The sequence below is a fragment of the Impatiens glandulifera genome, chromosome 5, assembly GCF_907164915.1.
Source record: "Impatiens glandulifera chromosome 5, dImpGla2.1, whole genome shotgun sequence".
In the NCBI taxonomy this organism is placed as follows: Eukaryota; Viridiplantae; Streptophyta; class Magnoliopsida; order Ericales; family Balsaminaceae; genus Impatiens; species Impatiens glandulifera.
Genome location: NC_061866.1, coordinates 40,863,193 through 40,869,237, shown reverse-complemented (window position 1 = coordinate 40,869,237; position 6,045 = coordinate 40,863,193).

Below are 6,045 nucleotides of genomic sequence, written 5' to 3'. Positions count from 1 at the left end.
TTTTTAAAACATAGAGTTCTCAAATATTTTTATTTATTTTTTATAATTATGACAAATAAAAGTTAATTTAACTTTAAATTTTATTTGGTAAAAAACATATGAAAAGAAAGGCATTGGATGAAATATAAATAAGATTTAAATGGATATCAGTAAAAAAGAAGCAAGAAGACCTAAATCACTTAAAATTGCATTTACAATACAATAAAATAATACATCAGAGCAAAATCTTTATTAATTGAGACAAATAGAGCTATATTTTGACTGTCAGGGTAGGGGCGTGAGCAAAAGAAAAAAACAAAAATACTCAATCGAATCAATGAAAAAACAATCGAAATAAATATAAATCGACCGAACTAAGTTATGGCTAGTTCATAATATTCTGTACCGTTCTTGACCAGTTCCGTTATCGATTTAGATAATAAAAAGACCGACGATTTAATCAACTGACAATATGTACGTGTTTTAATATACTTCTAAATATTTAGAAGTATAGCAGTAAATAATGAAAATGAATTTTTAATCTTGGAACATTCATATTTGTTATTTTTTATATTTAATGTTTTTTTTCTTTTTAAAATTTATTTTTAATTTAATTAATATTTTAATATATTTCTTTTAAGTGAAATAGTATTTTATTATCTATTTTAATAGATTTTTATTTTAACTCAACTAACTTTTTATTCTTTAATTTATTATATATATAATATATATATATATATATATTTGTTATGTTTTCATTCTTTCTTTAGTTTATTATATATATATTATTTAATTTATTATATTATATATTTGTTATTTTTTTCATTATTAGTTTATTATATATTTGTTATTTTTTAACAATTAACCGATTTTATAATCAATCAAATCGAATCGAAGTTAAACTGTCAACCGACGGATGAAGATTTATGAAAAACCGACAACAACGATTTGAATGATTTTTTCGGTAAAAAACGACCGAACCAAACCGCAACGTTTACGTCGGAGTGAGCCTCGCAACCTCTGTCGTGAGGGATATTGATTTCGCCGATTATGAGAGGATAATAGGGTTCCAACATGTGAAGAAAGATCAAAATCGTGAGAAACTCGAAAGGTAGTGACTTTATCGGAGTGTCGATGGTGATGATCGCCTACCTCTCAGTTGCTAATGCGGGTTTGACCATGAGTAAACATAAATATTCTTTTTTGATATTTTTAAATACGATCAAAATGTCCATTTTTTAAAATATAAGATACTTATTTTTTAAAATTTCTTTTATAATGGTGAAAAAAACGTTAATTTAACTTAGAAAATTTATTTGATAAAAAATATATGAAAAAAAAGCATTGGATGAATATAATTAAGATTTAAATAGATAAACAAATTAAATTCAATAAAAAATCACTTTTGGGATGGCTATGCTTTTTCTGGAAAATTGTAATTTTGGCGGAAAAAAAAATCAGACTGAAATAGGGAGTGAATCAGGAAAGGAATCGACATTTCAGATTCAAGAAAATCCATTAGAAGACCGATTCATCCTTTTGCGTTTGCTGTTTGATTTTTCCATTTTGAAAAATTTTGTTTAGAAGACATATCTTCGTAGTACTTTGTCTTACCTTTTCTTTGGATTTGCAGTCTTTTTATGACTTCCTTCACCACATCAACAATTTTAGTGTTATTGAATTTAAAGTTCTAATTTGATAATGATTCTAGTTGATCTTCACAAAAGGAAAATGGTTATTCACTACCGTAGTTGTTGTATTTGCAGAATTTTTGATCTTCTGATCTCGATTTCCTTTTCACCACTCTAGATAACCTATGATCTTGAAAACATTCTTCTAGGCTATGTCTTTCCATTCTACAATGTGTACCAAACATGTTTGTTGTTACTTCTTGTCTTGTTATTTACTCATTTTCCTCTATTGTTTCGAGTATTATTCTGACTTCTTTGCTGATCAAAACTCTCCTTCATAGACATTGCAAAACTATTTGTTTGTTCATTCATTAAAGTTTTCACTTCCATTTGTCTTTCAATGCTAAGCAACATGGCATAAGCACAATTTAAATTTGGTTTTGGGTGCATGAGGAGAATCTGTTGTCTTACGTTATCAAAATATTCGTTCAATCCCATTAAGAATTGTGTCAGCTTTTTTGATGTATCAACTTGGACCACCAATTTCGTCATTATGCAGCAGCAAACAGTATTGGGTCACAATCGCATGCTGGTAGAAGTTTTAAGACCATCAATTCATCCCAGAGTTTCTTGGTCTTGGAAAAATATTTCCAAGATTTAATGTACCCTGTCTCAAGTTACAAATGACATTCTAGATCTGATAAGCTTGTGGACCATTGTTTTCTTAATACTGTTATTTGATATCAAGCCATAAGTTCAACGTTGTGGTCGTGGAAGAATAGTTTGATTTAATCTCTTCCGACACTGTGTTCAGAATCCAAGAACGGACTAAATAGTTCATCTTTCGTCATTTATCAAATACTTCTGATTCTTTTGGTACAATTAAAGATCCATCAATAAATCCTAACTTTGATTTCTCTTCTAGAGCTCTCATGTTACTAATGACATTCTAGATCTGATAAGCTTGTGGACCGTTGTTTTCTTGATAATGTTAGTTGATATCAAGCCAAAAGTCCAACGTTGTGGTCGTGAAAGAAATAGTTTGATTTAATCTCTTCCAACATTGTGTCCAGAATCCAAGAACGGACTAAACAGCCCATTTTCGTCATTTATCAAATACTTCTGATTCTTTTGGTACAACTAAAGATCCATTAATAAACCTTAACTTTGATTTCTCTTCTAGCTAATCGCATACCACTACTTCAGCCAATATAATTTCTGTCATTAAAAATAGTAAGTATATATAATCGCACATGTATGGTTTGAGTTACACATCGTTAGCACATCATTTTCGTGTTTCTTCTTTCCAGACATTCTTGATCTTTCTTCGTTCGAACTATTTGTTAAAAAAGATGAAATGTAATCGTTGGAAGAAGAATCGTCGGTGTTTGAACTTTGGATACCATGTGAAGTTTCAACTTTGGATTGATTCGTAGATTTAGGATTTGAGAAAATGTAAAGACTAATTGAGAAAAAACGTGAATGGCTTAAGTCTTTAATCCCTTTTATATATGTAATAAATCTGTTACGGTCCCTGAAATATCTATCAAGTATTAATAAAATTATAAACTTATAAAATATCTATTCTAAATACATACTCAATAAATTAGGCATTCATAACTATAAACATAAGTTATAAAAATATATAATATCAAATATCAACATATTTTCACAACGGATCCAGGAATTAAGGTTGGGTATGTTTGAAAAAAAATGGGATGACTTAAAGAAACGAGAAAATTTTGAATAAAACGAGTGGATAAATATAAATTTTATCATTTTTTTAATAATTAGATAAACAAACAATGAATTATATTAAAACATTTTAAGAAATTAGCAGGTATTAACAAATTTATATATATATATATATATATATATATATATATAATATCTAGAAAAAAAATGTTTAGAATATTTTCTTAATCAATATATAAAATTTCATTGTTTTTAAGATTCGTTTGAAATATTTTTCAAAATTGATATACGATTCTTATAATTTAAACAAAATTGTCATGAAAATTTCAATTTTGAATAAATTCAGATTTATATTTTATGTTTACTCTCTCATAATAAATATTTTGTCTAATGCTTTCAATTTGTAGTCTTATTTAATATTATGAACATCTATAAACATTTTTAAAAATATAATAAGTATATATAATTCCTTTAGACATATGTTATAACCTTATACGAACAACAAAGGTTTAAAATTCATATAAAAGTGTAATAAAGTTTATGTTTTAAAAGTACAATTGTTTCGTAATAGAGACCGTCCAACTAAACGAGCGTATGAATTAACGTCTAGATCCTTTCTAACATGTCACCAAGAACTCGAACCCTGAAACGAAATTATGAAAATTATTTTCTTTCCTAATATTTTAATAAAAAATTAAATGGAGACTCTTAATTGAGACCGTTATGTTTACTTTACTATAATCTTATTTCTAGTTTCTTATCTCACGTTTAGGCGAGACAACTATTAAAATAGTGGTATTCTCGTTTCAATTTACGAGAATCGAGAGGAGGTAACCGAAGGGATTTCAAAGTAAATTGATAAATTATTTTAAAACAAAACTAAGTCTAATTTACCATTTCAGTTTCTCATTCCACGTTTCCATAATTCGTGAGGAAAGTAAGACATTAAGGTAAAGACTTTTAAGTTAAACAAAATTCATTTTTTAAATTATGAAAGAGATTGATGTTATTAAATGGAGCTTACAATTATTAATTTTTTATTTTTAAGTTTTATAATTTTTTATTTTAATTAATTTATTATATTTTTTATTAATATATAATATTTAAATTTAATTATATAAAAATGACTTATATTATTATTAATTATTGTAATTATTATTAAAAAATATTAAATATATTTTATTTTAAATAATGACTTGATATTTTTTTAAATAATTGAAAATAATGTTTTTTAATATATAAAATCAAATTATTATAGTGGATTCATTCTCCTCCATTTAGAAGGAAACTAATGAGTATGAGAATCAAATTAATATTGTAAAATCACACTCATAAACCAAACACTCAATTGTTCTATTTTTTATTCCTCCTTGGAAACCCACCAACTAAACAGAGCATCCCTAATTAAATGAATTTAAAATAACAATTATCTTTATTTTCAAAATTTTCAATTATTTTCACAAATTACACATTTTTTAAAATAATCAAACTGTTATATCTCAAAAAAAAAAATTAGTTTAAACACAAATATGTCCAAATTGTTCCATATATAAAGTAAGGTTAAGATGTTTTTTTTAAATTAATACAAAATGTATATCTAGTCAAATCTTATCAAATATTTTCTTTCATTATACAATTATTTTTAGTCACTTAAACAAATTTTAACACATTAGAATGATTAAATCTCAAACCATACTCAATTTTAAAAAAACTTCTAAATGTCTTTAAATATCATTTTATTTAAATCTTGACAAGTTAATTAGATAATAAAAAATAATATAGTAAAATGAGCTGGATGCTTCGTTTCCTGCAATATTATTAATTGCCGCTATTGTATACACTTATAAAATGCTCACTATTCTTATATTTGTTTCAAAATTCCAAGATTAATATGAGTTTTCTTCAGATTTTTGGGACGATTGAAACGGCTATTGTTATTGTGCCTATTATTGTGGTGACCGAATTGATAAAAGCTTGTAGGTTTCATTTATTTATGTTTATAATGATAGTTTTAAACTCATTGTATATTGAATGCAATGCTAAAATAATTATAAAAACTGTATGTATAATTTTTTTTAATTGTTTATATATAATCATTTGGGGGACAAGAATGTCTACCTTTTGTTTTATAAATGTCATTTTTTTTAAAATTCTACTGATATTAACATGTTCATTATGATGAAGAAAAATTTTAAGAAGCAGATTCTGACAGAGAAGACGATTACGATTACGTTTATGTTTACGATTACGATAATGCTTACGAAGATGAATACAAATATTCTGATAGGGAAGAAGAACCCAGCTATTTAGATGAAGATGAATATTCTGATTCAGACTTAGAATGTTATTAGTGCTATGCTTCAGTTTTTTTGTTTGCAACAAAATTCACATTATGGAATTTTTATAATTTTCTTTTCTGTTTGGACTTGTTAATCTTTTACAATTTTATTTTAGTCACTTCTCAATGAAAACTCTAAAATTGTTTTAATTTTGTTGAGCAATGTCTTTTTTAGTTTATAGTATAATCATGATAATAATTGATTATAAAATGTGAGAAGTTTTACAATTTTATTTTAGTCACTCCACATTAATTATAAAATGTGAGAAGTTATTTTTATATATTAATTAATAATAATTGATATTTATAATTTTAAATTATTAATATATGATAAAAGGAGAAATTATTACTTTACTCTTGAGTAAATATATTAACTAATTACTAAATTTTCTCATATTATTA